Source organism: Aythya ferina (assembly GCF_964211825.1).
Source record: "Aythya ferina genome assembly, chromosome: 16".
In the NCBI taxonomy this organism is placed as follows: domain Eukaryota; kingdom Metazoa; phylum Chordata; class Aves; order Anseriformes; family Anatidae; genus Aythya; species Aythya ferina.
The window spans coordinates 7408229-7423318 of record NC_140315.1 but is presented as its reverse complement, the minus strand read 5'-3'; the positions used below and the strand labels follow the sequence as shown (position 1 = coordinate 7423318).

General features: G+C 39.1%; 1 protein-coding gene across 4 annotated transcripts in view; it reads left to right on the top strand.

Moving 5' to 3' along the window:
* TSHZ2 (teashirt zinc finger homeobox 2) overlaps positions 1–15090 on the top strand; it is a 228299-nt gene that overhangs the window by 20625 nt on the left and 192584 nt on the right. The window contains exon 2 of one of the 4 annotated variants that reach the window (XM_084537947.1): positions 3447–3540. The exons of the other annotated variants lie outside the window; for them this stretch is intronic. The gene's annotated coding sequence lies outside the window, so the exon portion shown is untranslated. The remainder of the gene's footprint in view (positions 1–3446; positions 3541–15090) is intronic. 4 annotated transcript variants of the gene reach the window in all.

Sequence of the window (15090 nt, the reverse complement as noted above, 5' to 3'; positions counted from 1 at the left end):
TAAAATTGTTGCTGATTCTCCTAGCTCAAGTTTGCTGTTGGCTTCTGCCAGTGAGACTTAGGCCATATTCAGTGCTGTAGCTGATCTACTTTGGGGTCCTCCAGGCAAAATAAAACACGGTAGATCTACAGGAGGCAAAGCACAGATCCAGAGTGAACTCAATTTACCATTCAGCTATCAATCCAGGTGGTGGTGGTGTGACAGGAGTGCATGCATCTCGTGTGTCCCAGGCAGCTTGCTGTGCCTGGAGTCCAGCCGAACTGAGTCCAGCCTCAGCATTCAGTGCTGCCACAAAATTGACAAAATTTGAGAGTGACTTTATACCTAGGTTTCTCTTCACTGCATCCAAGGCTAGCAATTTTTTAGCAAGAAGCATATTTAGGCCTGCTCTGCTGAAAGGTGTGAACATAATTTATTCCGGCTTCACTTACAAAACCAGTTTCAGGTGGGCTCAGAATTTGCTGTTTGGTGGTGTACCAAATGTCACATCTAAATACAGAAGTCAGTTCTATACTTCTAGTCTTTGGCACAGGCTACTGTTTAGGTAAACATATGTGATACCTTATCTGACTGTCAGAACATATCTCAGTGTAAATTTCCAAAGTACTGTGGGAAAACTCCCACTAAATTTAATGGGAGATGTCTTTCAGCCATGTGTCTCTTAGCCACGGCACTTTTCATTTAAATAAGTCACATTCATAACACCTTGAAAATATGCCTGCATGCTTATTTTTACTGAAATTCTTTTCCTTCCTGATCTGAAGAAAAGTTCATTTTATGGAGAGCAGATGTTTTTTAGCTTAATGCATTTTTACTCACATGTTTTAGCTTTGTTCAATATTTCTTAAGTACACTTGGGAATTCCAGAGCATGTAATTGTCCTGCAAGTTCACTCAGAGCCATTAGATGGCTTCAAGCTGGTCTGTCATTCAGCTGGTGGACATACCAATGGTGAAGTGTAGTTCTGATGAACACAACACTTACGTATTTCTAACACAACATCTTGGCAGCTTTGCTAAAGCTTCATTTTACAGATTAGGGATATTCAGTCCCTGAAAAAATGAGCAAAGCCAGGTCAGGGTGACACCAACCATGCGAAGAGCTGACCCAGAGACTACCAAGATGAGGAGAGGAAATCTGCACTGGGGAAACTAACATGAAGTATCGCTTATGCATAAAGGACCATGAGATCTTGCGGGATCTTGTGTAGTTTTTTTTTGTTGTTTGTTTGTTTGTTTGTTTGTTTTATTTTTTATTTTTTTATTTTATTTTTTTTTCCTGGAACTCTGAATTTTGCTATTCTTTTGAAAAATGGATTTTCATATTCAAACCGGACAGAGTACCTGACAAGAAAATATGAGAAAAGCCTTTTGTTGGAAAGAAATTTTAGATTTTGAACTTCAAAATGTTGGAACATCTGAAAGAGTTTATGAGTTATTTGCTTTATAGTGGTTCATCAACTGAAGGGCTAATGTGGAAAAAGGTGTGATAAATCTGCACATTTGTGTTCAGCACTGTTCTGAAGAAGGACAAGAACAGGCTGTGCTCTCGAAGTTCAAATGGAAAATTATTGCTTATGCAGGAGGAGTCTGTAATTACCAGGAAAGTATGCAATCCTGTGAAAGTAAATTGCAATAGATATATACGTAGATCACAACATTTTCTGCAGCATCAGCCACTTAAGTTCACATCTCCCAGTTTCATTTTGAATTTAAAGTTTGAATAAATCCAAAACTGCAAGGCAAAACTCTTCTGAAATTTCCAAGTTCCATCTGCTTTTGGTACAAAGCTATAAACCATAAATTGACTTCTCACTTTGTAATGAAACTCCAGACTCAGTGAATATTTGCGCTTTTTGTTTTATTTTAAAAGTTTGCCTTCCTGTATGAGTATGAAAGTACTGTTTTTGCCCCGAAGGCTGAACTCACATGAACCCAATTTAACAAATTTGCTTTAAATAACTTTTTCAGTATTCTCTGAGTGATGCTACAAAAGCAATTGTGCAGGGAGTAGAAGGCTCTGAATACCCAGAATGAGAAGAGCACACACATAAGCAGGCAGGAACAGACATATTTTCTATTGTAGTTGGCATTTCCAGAAAGAATCAGAACCTGTGAGTCTCTCTTCCATATTGAAAAAAAAAGGACTGTTTTTCAGAGGTTGCAATGGTGCTAGCAAGTAGCTGCATTGGAAGATGATGAAGAAATGGACTGCTGTTCCGCCACTTTTTAATCTGTTTCTGTTGCCCCAGTTTCTTTCATGTTAAAAATGAGTTTCTATTCCATTGGAACTGACCATCAGTTCCAATACCCTATCTTTCCAGTCATTTCCCAAAATTGTCCTTTTGGGCAGGAAATCTAATAACAAATGTGGAAAATCAAGTGTGAACAGACTCCTTCCCTAGGCTGTCTTACTGAAATAACATTTCATGCAAATAATCTCATTAGTGTAAAGATTTTGTTCCCTAGTTTCTACCAGAAACTTAAGTTCACATGATTGAGCTGTGAGCTCCTGTGGAAGACAGGGGGATTTGCAAGGATGACCATCCAAAGATGAAGCTTTAAATAGTCAGAAAGCAGCAAAACCCACATCCTCAGGAGATTGCACCTCATTACAAGGGTGTGCCCTGTGTGAGGATCACACTACTCACTTCTGATCTAGCCAGGCAGGCATTTTTCAAATGTTTCATAAGGTGGGAGGGGGGGGGGGAAGAAAAAATTTAATGATAAATAATAATGCAGTCTCCGACACTGAAGGACATCATTGGCTCTCTTTTCTCTGGTGTAAATCAATGTAATGTGTGAATCCTTTAAAAGTAACATGGAATTTAAAATGGAAAATATGAGAAGCTAGTAGAATTACTGCTAAAATCATCCGTTTATTATCTAGGTGTGCTTAATAGCCTGCTAGCTGATGAAAAATCATTTGCTAACCCCAAGGAATGGTTCATTTTCCAACTCAATCACTCAGCCATGCATCGGCCAGTACTTTTTAAAAATATGCCTTGTATTACTTCTTTTGTCAATGTCTGGAGATAATTTATAACAGCAATAACTTCCATTAACACACTACAAAGCAGTTTAGTTAGGACAGGTAAGATTTGCAGGTGAACTTGAGATGTTTTAATAGCAAACCAGTTATCAACCAACAAATCCAATGTTTTAAAGTGGTTTTTAGTTGGTCAGAAGTTAATTCAGAAGTTATATAGTGCTGATAGACTCAGTTGTTTCACGGTAATCAAGTTCCTGTGACAGATTGACAGATCTGTTTCTTGTGTACATTAAGATAACCTTGCGTTGCTCTGACTTTGCACTTACACACCCTTAATAGAATAGCATAATAGCGACTTTAACATAATTTGATTCTGTTTCTCTGTTCCCTCATTAATAAATATTTGGTATTTCTGCAATTGTTTGTTTTTGTTTTTTTTTCCATGCATGTTAAAGCTCTCAGCCCTAGAGACTAGCCACTTCCAGTTGTTCACACAGATGAGCTCCTGCTGGGCTGCCCTCCACTAATGATGTTATAACCCAGTTACCTGTAAGTCAGACTCTCTCATCTTTTGTGGCAATGTGTAACTTGCATTCTCCTGAGAGAAAGCTAGGTGTTGTTTTTTTTTCTGTCTGTACCTAGCTCTAGGTGTCTTAGGGCATAACTTGACAATACAGCTGGTTGCAGGAAATTTGCTGCCTGTGAGAACTGTTCAACCTGAGCCATCCTGCACATGAATCCTCCACTCTTCCTCTTGGGCAACAACACTTACAGTTTCATCAGCAACAAGCCAATTCAGAATTAAAATGACCAAAAAGTAGCCCTGCAACAAAAGTAAATTCAGTTTAACTCACTGAACCTGTTTACCATCATGTCAGATGAATACCAACACAAAGCAAAGGACGGGATGGAAATATCCCATTGTGGGGAGCAGATTTGAGGACATGGAAAACTATTTCTGAAAGCAATTGGCCATTATATTTGCTTAGCTAAACACATGAGCCCTCTATAGTTTATATTTAAAGAAGGGAGGTACCCCAAGAATGCCCTTAGCAAAGAAACTGCTTTTTATACTAAGAATTCCTATATGGTGCTTTTAAAGAACATCTCAGCTTGAAGTTTAACAGAGGATGGTTTTAAATTCTGAATATTTTCTTTTGTTTCTTTGCTACCAGAATTCTTATTAGTGTGTGTGTGTGGGGGGGCGGGGAGGAGGGAGAAAGAAAAGTAGAAATGAAACATTTGAAACATTAAGCATGAGAAATCAGATCTAAGTTTATATTTGTTTCTTACTACTTTGGACAGGTTCACATATTTTATCTCTTGAATCTAAGGCAAAGATGCTTTTGGAAATCTGGGGGATTTGTGCAGAACAGGGAATGTGTGTTCTGGGCGATTGATGCTGCTGTCCCATAGGTTTGCCTTGCAGTCTTGTTATGCTTAATTGGTAAGCTCCACATTAAGTCATGTGCATGCTGAGGGGTTCAGGGATCATATTTTTTTTTCAGTTTCTTGAACATGATTACATTTTTTGTAATTTACATTTTTAGCCACTAAACAGTGATACATTATATTTAGAAAATGAGATGCTCTGAGTGTTAGCAAGATGTGACAGTGACAAATCTTATGAACGTTAATACTGAAACCCATCATAGTTCAAGTCCCACTTGCTGTATTATAGCTTAGTCGAAGGTTTGGGAGGGGGAAATGTTCTAGTTATCAAGTTGTCATTGTTCAAATGCCATTTTTTTTGCTCAATTTAAAAACAATATGCAATTGTAGAAGCTGTATTTAGTGATTATGAAGCCTTTGGAAAAAAAAATGCAGAGAGATAGTCACTTTCCAAAGGTCACAAGTAAGTCTCAGATTTGCAGCTTTTGCAGTGTCTTACATACGTTTTGTGCTTAAGTTGTCTGTACAAACTCATAGCCAATGTGTAACCAGAAAAAAAAGTGTATATCCTGAGCTCCCTGAGTTTGTACCACTCGTGTTAAGTGTCTGTCAGAATTTCTATTGTGATCACCCTTTCAGGGATTTATCACTCAGCTCTAATACCTGGCTCCAGGCTAAAAATTGGCATACAAGAAAGCAGATTTGGTTTAAAGATACATTGAAGCTGCAGAACTGGGAAAAATCACCCTCTGGCTTCAGAGTTTTGTTTTTGACACTACTCCTGACTGAGGGTTTGGGGATTTCGGTCTCGCTACAGTATGTGGGGAAGGGCTGAGGACAGCAGGCATCTTGGATCCCAGTTGGCAGCAGGAGCTGCTGCTGTTTGCCAGCATGTTGTGGGGATGAACGCTCACCTTGCATGCACTTAAGAAGTGGTGGTGTTGTTGCACCATGTTCCAGTTTGGGTTGGAAATCCCAGATATGCCAGGCATTTGCCTTGAAAAGGGAACAGGCCTAGGATTCCATTTCTGCGGGTTCTGAAGTTTAAAAAAAAAATAAAACAAAAATCCCCCAAACAAATATTGTGTGGAATAATAGCTCCGATGGGGGTAAAATGGAACATCTAAGAAGCACAAGCTGTTTTCTGATGTCTCCTGGGATAGAACAGCTTCTGCTCGTCCCTCATGCAAGAGGGCTCACAAGATAACAGTGCAGGCACTTGGTATCTGGTCATCAGAAGCCTGAATTGCCTCTTGCTACTTCCTTTACACTGAGGTGTTGGCCTGACACTTTCTCTCTGCAATTCCCCTATGATAAGTCCCTCAACACTTCTTTTTTTTTTTTTTAACATTCCTATTTTATTCTGCCCCGTTGTATTTCTGTGAAAGCAAATGAAAAATTCTTTATGCTAAATCTGCAGCTTACACCTTGTGCATTTTCCAGCCTTGACACATCTTTGTGATTGTCTTTCCCCGGACTTCCTCTAGGTGTACATTGCTGGAGGGTTAGGCAGGGTACAAGGAGCAGCAATGAAAATGGTGGTGCCCGTGGGGCATCCCCAGGGTGTGATGGCTTGGGGTGCTTCCGAGCTACTCACAGGGCAGGACCAGCATGCTCCTCCTGAGCCATAGTGTGACACTGTCGGCAGCACGTGTGGGAGCTCTCACCATAGGCTGACATCCAAGATCATAATGACTTTGCACGAGCTCCTTATTTACAGGCTCTCATGTCAATATGCGGCGGACTAAGGACTCATAGTAACACGCATTGACACATTAGGGACCATATTGCTCTTGTCTAGTCAATCATCCATAAATTGTAAGAGGAATACAAGCATCATTTAAAAACAAAACAAAACAAAACAAAACAAAACAAAACAAAAACCAGGAAACTGGGAAGCCAAAAAATGTAATCATGTTAAAAGTCTGGACTTAGATGCATGCCAGCTAAACAAATGTGGAATTAGATCTGTAATTTATCCAGCCCACCTTTGTAATACTCAAAGGCACAAGGAACAGATTGAGTGCAGAGTGTAAGCTTAGGCTCTGCATGTTTTTGATTTTAAGGGGGAATGGGTTGTAAGACCCTTAACATTTGACCTACCACTTTTATGCTGAGTGCTTGTCTGTTATCCCATGCTATAGCGGGTGATAATACGTAAAGCAGCTAGGTGTTTAAGTTAGTGCTCAGCTTTCTCATTACAGATGTGCTATCTGCAGGCAGTTATAGTTCAGTTGGAACTATCTCAACATATTCCATACCAAACGTATTGATCTTTTGTTTTGAAAATAAAAACAAAATTATACATTTGTTTTGTACTTAAAAAAAAAAAAAAGTCAAATGCAGTATGCAGTAAACAGTAAAATATGCTATATTTGTTCATTGCAACTGCTGGAAAGATTTCTGAGTCTTTGTGTTGTACAGTTATTTTGGTATTAGTTAACATTGCTAGATGGAGGCAGTACAGATCCATCTACTTTGTTATAGCTGGTATTTCTAGCAACCAAAGTTTCTACCTTTGTCTACAGCACTCTATCAAGACGGTATTTCAGACTACAAATTTTTCTAAGAGGAAACAAAGCAGATAGCATCCTTCAGCAGGCGTAAGTCCAACAAATGTCAAATTCTGAACAACATTACTTTGTGTCTCTATTTAACATTAAAGCTGATGGCTTTTTGACAGGTTTATAGCTGACAACTTCCATAGCCAGTCATGCAGTACAATTATGTTTGAGCTAATTTGATGAATCAACTTGATGTTCTATAGTCCCAGTTGGCTTCAATAGCGTATGTGCTCAATTTTCTGCTGGAGGTCAAAAATAAGCTTTGAAATTTGGCTAATCCCATCACATCCGCAGAACATGTCTGGTGGAATAATCTTTGGACATTAAGTCTTGACTAATGCCAGAAATAGGAAGGAAAACTTAGTAATTCATTAGACCTATCAATCATCAATCGTGTAGGCATAGCAATCAGGGGTCTCATGTCCAGCAATTTACTTGTAAGCTTTCAAATGCTTAAGTGGTTAGGGTAGGAGGAGGAACATTCCTCAAGCCTGAGCCTAGTTCTAGAGGAAAATGGGTCTTATTGTTGATCTGCATTTAGAATAAATGCTAACTGAATGGTGGCGGGAAGGAAGAATGCAAAGATTTTCTAATTATGTCTTTCCTGAAAAGATAGGCTCTGCCTCTGTTGCTTGTAGTGGCAGTGTGATATCTTAGAAATGTCCTGGACCACGTTGTTTTTGGAGCTGCTGTTTTTATGGTAAAATCATTACTAGTCATCAGACTGAAACATCTCAGATAACCAAGCAGCAGTAAACGCTTTGAAACCTCTAATGCAGACTTTAACAGATTTCCCCAAGCAGTGTATTTGGTCCTTATTCATTTTTTAATAGGTTTTAGGTATAGAAAATTCAGTCTAACTTGACGATGGCACTTCTGGGCATTAGCATTGCTCTAAAGTGGAAACTGAAAGCTTCAACTTTCACTATGGCTTGGTATTGAAAAGGCACACACTGCTAAATGCTGCTGGGTTCTGTCTTGCTTTGGCAACACGCGGTTATGGTAAGCAAAGGATCCAGTACTACTGCCCTAGATTGCACAGGGTGCCCATGGTGACTGAGAGGTGCTCTGGCTGTCTCCCAGCATGCCAGTATTAGGCAATAAAAGTATTGCTTCCTCCAGGCACCAACTGGTAGCTTTGGCACACCGGTCCCTGACAGGAGCGAGAGCAGCTATAGGTGGCTGTACCTGCAAGGAGCCATGCAGTGCTGCACGGCACTTAGCAATGTGTTGACCAGATAAGAAAGCTCAATGAGTCTTCAATGACAATGAGGCTCAACAAGAAAGGGGCAAAGTTTGGACACCTGTTTCTGTTCCCATACTACAGCTGGGTGGGATTGTGTGAGGCTTTGAGAGAGGACTTTTTGTTAAGAAAACACTAGCCTTGTAAGTTGTATGTATTTTATACCATTTATATACATACACATACATATACATATACATAAAATGTCTACATGTATATGTGTGTGTGTCTGTATTTGCTTAATGCAGAGGCACCTGATGTGGGATGAAGCAGTTTTCCTGGCTACAGAGCTGATGATGCTCCTGCTTATGCTGTGCATCCTGTCCATAGCAGTATGCTCCCATTGCTGAGCCATCCTTCACCTCTCCCCTTCCCTCAGTGCAGTATAACACTCAAGATATAGCTGAGATGAGTCACAATCACTGAGCTGTGTTTGTTAGCAGTATGCTCTGAATCACCAGATTGGATGCAAGTAAGATATTGAATGTATACATACATACATATACATATGTATACATACATATATACATACATATGTGTGCATGTAAGTACTTCAGTAGTCTATTTCCACCGATTAGATCTGAACTACTACCAGCAGTAAATTAGGCAGCAAACAGATCTAGGTCTGTTTCTCTTTTTTTTTTTTTTGCTCTAAGTAGTAATTCACAATACATCAAAGGAATGGATTTTAAGAAACATTTTTGATTCTTACCTTGAATTTAAATGATTTAAAGAGAGAGGCTTATTTGATAAGGAATGGCACAAGCCCTGAACATTTATATAAATATGAAACAATTCTAATGAAGACTGAAGCTTGGACTTTTTCCTGTCAACATTTCAGAACATTTAATTCCCTTTTTAAAATGCCTTCTTCATGGTGTGTATAAATATGCAATATTAGCCTAGGTTCACCTTTGCCTGTTAGAAACAAATTGTTCTCCGTGTGTTCATAAGTGATGTTTCTGTGGTCAGTCCATTTTCCTGAGGTTCGCCAGTGTGCTATTTCAACTTGCTTTTGGATTTGGGTATTTAATGAGAAGAAAGAGCTGAAATAGCCTGAACTAGTTTTCTCTGAAGGAGCGGTATCGTACTTAGGCTGACTGCAGAGTTGGATATGAATTGCGTCAGCATGTCTTTGTGGGACCAACTCAGCATCCTTTCTTTGCCTCCTGAATTCGACACTGCACTGGTGGGCATGGTGCCAGCTGTTAGCAAATTGGGCCCATAGTTCCTCTGGTTGTTATTATTGAATCAGCAGCTGGTTGTACTATCAGTTAGGGACCTTCAGTTACTGTCATGGCTACTCCCTGAGCCTTCACAAGTACTGACACAAAAGCATTAAAAAAAAAAAAAAAAAAAAAAAAAAAAAAGGAAAATAAAGAGGTTGGCCTCGGTGATTCGTCCCTGCATGCATTAAGCATTGTGATTAGCAATGCTTTAACACCTTATTTATGATAACAGAAGGAAATGACATTCTAGCACAAAAATCCCCTGAACTTTAATCAGCCTAGTCTCAAGAAGCTTTTGTGTTTTTGTCTCCATTTTGATTCAAACTTTTCTATGCATTAGCTTGTGGGAAGTTTGAGACCTGTTTACCAGGTAATCTGATCAACGTTGTGACTCACCCTACACTTGAAAAAAGAAAGAAAAACAAAATGAGACAGGGAGGTGGGAAAGAGCTTTCAATGTTAATATATTTATATTAGTTATGAATGAAGACAGAAAATTTAATTCCAGAAAATAGCTATTTGTTTTATATGCATAAGATAAAAATCTGCATGTGTACATGGATCGTCTTGGTGTGTTTCACCTGGCGTCTGCCTGCTTCCAAGAGCCTGAGGTGCTGGGAACACTCTGGGGCTTTACTCCATGCGCTGTGGTGCTGATGCTTTGGGGCTGGCATGTCAGGGGTCTGATGTTTGCTCTGGAGCACTGTGGGGTGTCTGTTGTCTGTGGTTTGTGGTGTGCATGTATTGGGAGGAAAGGAAAACAGAGAAGAAAAGGAGATATGATTGTGTATCGTACTGGTCGAAAGTCTACTACATGGCTGGATGTGTGATGTAAGGAGAAATAAATTTGCTGTAGCATAAGGACCTTTCCTTGCCTGTGTTTTGATGTATCTACAGTGCTTTGTCTGCTTACGTGTTCATAAAACATTATGCATTTGAAAATAGCAGCTTTCCCAATGCCATATGCTAAGAAATCTTAAGTATAATCTTAAAAATCATGAGTGGCTTAAGGTTTTTTTTTTTTTTATTTTTTTAATAGCACATATTGGATTCTTACAGTTTGCTTTCTACTTTTAGAATCTCCATGTTCTTGATTTTAAGCTTTTGCCTGTGTCCGTAAGAGCTGCATGCTTTCTTTTGATTGTTTTTGTTTTTTAATGAAATATGAGATCCTCGCATAATATAGAACTGGAGGAAACAAGCTTTTAAGACAAGTACTAACTATCCTGAGACTAGCGATAAAATAAGTAGAATGGGCTACGGTGAAAAATGGTCATGATTTCACACACAGTCTCTGCCCAGTTACACGCCTGATTTATGTGCCACCACCTCAGTTGTGCACACTAAAACCAGGAGAATTGCATGGGCAAATGGCTGGCCAGGTGCGCATGTGGACAGTTATCAATCTTCTCCATGTACACTTGGGATGTGTGCGTGTTTTCCATGAGCAATTGCAAATTTGACATCTTTGCACATTTGTCCCATAATATTTGGCCAAACATTTCTCAGCAGCTACTCTTGAGCAGCATACTCATTGGGAGGCTGCTTTGTCACTTATGTTCCATACAGTTATCATTTAAAGAGAGCCATAATGCAAGCATTACAAAAACAAAACAAGACTGACTGACCAAACAAAAAGAATTGGCATGTCCTATTTTTCAGTTCCTAGTTATAGGCATTCAAAAGGAGAACTCAGTGGTTACACAGGAATTTCTGATCAGCACATCTTGTACAACTGTCTCCTGCTGAGTGTCTAGAAATAGAGGATACCAGTATTGCTACAGATTTTTTAGCCACTAGAGCACTAGTGCAGCATTTTTCAGAAAGGTAGGTATGTATCTTTGGTGACCCAATTCTGCTCAGAATACAACCTAAAGATTTAATTTTACATCAGATTTTTCCTACCTAACTAACCTGAAACATTCCATGTAATTGTAATGCTAGTTAGTCAAACCTATGGTGTAACAAACACATTTTGTTGTTGTTTGCAACACCATGTAAGTTTGGTTTTCTCTTTTAAGCCAAAAGGGAGAACAACTTAAAAGTCTTTCTGATTTAGTAAACTTCAGGTGTTACAGAGAGCTATGCTTGTGTATTGACTATCAAAATTTGAACTTCAGTCCTTCAAAACCCCATATGGTAATTCTTAAGTTTCTCTTTTGCATATGTAACTAACAGATGCTGCAATGTCTTCAGATTCCTTCCATACCTTCCAAAATACGCACAATATATGCAGCCATTGTAGGTCTGGAGATTATATCTGTCAAGACTGGCTGCACGTGCAAGAAACATGATGGTAAAATATGTGGCAAGTATGAGAACTGCATGAACAAGAAGTCCTGTGCTTGAACTCATCAAATGAGCCTGACACTGGCCAACTGCAAAGTTGATACATTCAGGAAATGACATCTCTTGCCCCAAGAAAATCAGATGACACCAGTGTATCATCTACACGTTTCTTTCCACATTTTATCTGAACTTTTCTTTGAATGATCAGCTCTAAGTATCTCTTACAGCTACAGAGATAATAAAATAGCCTTGAAGCCTCAGAGCAGGTCAACTTCTTGATGTGCTTTTTAGCTGTGTGTGTTTTGGTATGGCAGTACTGATATCTCCCTGAGACAAAATATTCACAGATAAGAAAAGAGAACTGATATTTTTGTTCTTTTTAATAAGGTTGTTGTGGTATGAAGACAAGTGGTATTACTGTTTTGAGCCCTTGGATCCTTCTGGATCTTTGTAAGGACATCTAGTTTTAGGGTTTTGGCCACATGATATATCTTGGTTGCCAATTTAATTAAGACATTGTCCTGTGGACCCACCCCAACTGTGATCACAAATGTCTCTGTGGCAAATATGTTAGTTGATTACACTCCAGGAGACTGTTTGAAGTCTTAATAGCAGTCTTTTCTACTCTGTGGGCTGTAATGTTTTTTTTTTTGAGGGGGAAAAAAAAGTACTTATCCATATCCCACTGTTGCTCTTGGGATCTACCTGCTGTGTTTCTCCTGCTGTGCAGGAGGAGAGGCATTGTCTGGTCTCCGAGCCCCTGAGCTACTTCACACTGAGCATGAATTCACAGGCTTTCCAACTTTTTGAGAGTTTTCAGAGGTGTGGGACTGGTTTGTTTGTTTGTTTGTTTGTTTTCTCTTACTCAAAGAATGCTGCAGTGGTTCATCATATGTCCCTGCAGGCTGCAGCCGACGTTTTGATCACAGGGACCAGACACCCAGAGAGGGGCCGTGGCCACACTGACCGAGGTTGTGTTAGAGCAGGGACTCGGGCTGGCTTCCTTGGCACCAGCCCTGGGGTTAGCTCTTTTTATTTCTTTGCAGGGTGTAATTTACATACCTGGTAGCGCAGCACACCATTGATCTCATTTCTTTGTATCTGTTCATGACTACTAGCAGACTAGACAGATTTCTTAAGACTAAATTAAACTCAGTTTTCTGAGTCAGAAAAAACATGTTTGTTTCTTAGTTACTGTATGTGCTTCTGTGCTGACTTGAAGCGTATTCTGTAATCCCATGCATATGTGATTTCTTTCTTGGTACTCCAGAGTGCACTCTATAGATAACACTTTCATGGTATTTTAAATTCCTATATCTTGACTGTTTTCAGAGAAATGAATATGATTTAACCTTCTTTAGAGCAAGGATAAACTTTGAAATGAAAACTAACATATGGTCTGCATGCTATTTTTGTAACTTTATTTTATAATTTCTGAGCTGATTTTGAGAGCTGATTATTATTTAACAAGTGAAACAGGCTGTCAGTGTGACTGCTGCGGTGCTCTTGTGGATTAGTTCTCAGTTCTCCAACGCTCAGTTCAAGGGAAGCTCCACAGAAGAGAGTGTTGTAGAGCCATGCTGTGGCCTACGGGCAGAGCCGCTTGGGGAAGACTTCATGCTAACCTCTGATGTGGCCAGCTGCAGCAAGAGCCTGTTAGTTTGTCATTTTTCCTAGCACTAAATTGACTTACACTTTTTTAAAATTAAATATCGTGGCTGTCAGACTGCATTATATTTCTTCATGAGCGACCGCATTTTCTCTGTGTTCCTTGAGGAGATCCCCCATACTCTATCAAAGAAGACCCTTTCCTCCTTCCTTTCCATCTCCTAGCCATGCTTTTTCTGTCTTTGCTATGTCCCACAGCTACAACCCATAGAATTGTCCAAGAGATCCTCAAACCACAGCTGGCTACCCCCCAACTAAAAAACCCATCTAATTCACTCATAAATCAACCCAAGGGTATTTTGGTGGGCATTCCTCTGCCTTCCCAGGATTCTGCTAAGTATAAAGAGTAAAAAAAAAACAGAAATAAAAAAATCATAATGGAATCTTCTACCTTGGAGAAGACAGTGGATTCTGTGAAGCTATTGGCCTAGCTAATCTATCAGGGAAAATAGGTGGATAAATGTGGGTGCACTATAAAACATGTGAGGAATCCATTTGCACATTACTATGGAATTTTTTTTTCTCAAACAAAAACTCCAAGTAAAATGCCTAAGTGTTTCAGGCCTTGCTGTTTCATCTTTTGTGTAATGTTTTCTCTATTCCCAGTAGAAACCAAGAGTACACCTCAACTTCACTGCTTCTGCATACAAATATTTGCCTGAAATATATAGCACATTGTAAGGTCACTTGCAACTATGCCTGGAAAAATCACATAAAAAAATGAGCAAGTTTTCACAATTGAAATTAAGTAGGTCAAGAATCTATCTAGCTTGTCTGGTAATGTGCTCTACAAGCTAATGAGAACTTGAGAGAGGAACCACATGTGTGAGGTTGCCAAGGTGAGCATACATCCTCATTACAAACCAATGAACAGGAGTAGCAGTCTCTGATTTTTGTTTTATCTTTACCCAACAATGTGCTCTAAAAATGCTTTACCCTACCTACAAAACTTTTTGGAATGAGTAGAAGTGTATTATGCATGTAATTAACTGCTCTGGTGATTACAGAATGTATCCCTTCATCTTAATGGGTGGGATGACCAGACATATATATTTATGTACTTACATTTCATTTGTATCTTCAAATAGATAAGAGAGATGTATTAAGTGATTATAGTATGCAGGATATGATGTTTATCCCATAGCTGATTATACCATAGGTGAGTTAAGACCTCATTAAGACTTTGGTGTCAGGTCTAGTGCTGACTTGCTTGTTGGATAAAATCATTTCCCATGGTATATAGGTTTTATGAATCATTAAGATATAAAATACTGTTACAAACGCTGCCATGGAATAGGTATTATAGAAGAACAGTAATACATAGTCATAAGGATATATAATTATATGTATGTGTGGGTATATATATATAATGTTTAGTCTAGACATCAGTATAATTATGCACAATAAGATGTGACATCTGAGATTCATGTGTGTTATAAATCTTTTTGAAAAGGAAAATGGTTAAGTCTGGGAAAATCTTAATTTTTCCCAGCGTTGCACTGCCTGAGCCTCTTTTTACATGTGAATTCTGAGAAGAAGACAAGGCAAATAATTTGTTCTAGAGCCATTTTCTTCTACTGTCCATCTTCTTATGTGGTCCAAGGCCACAAGTTTACTCTCAAATGTGCAGATAAAGCAAATTCTTTTGTTGTCACCAGTCAAAAGGCTGAGAGCTTGATGCTGCAGAGTTGGAAGACCTAGCTGCGTGGCCTGA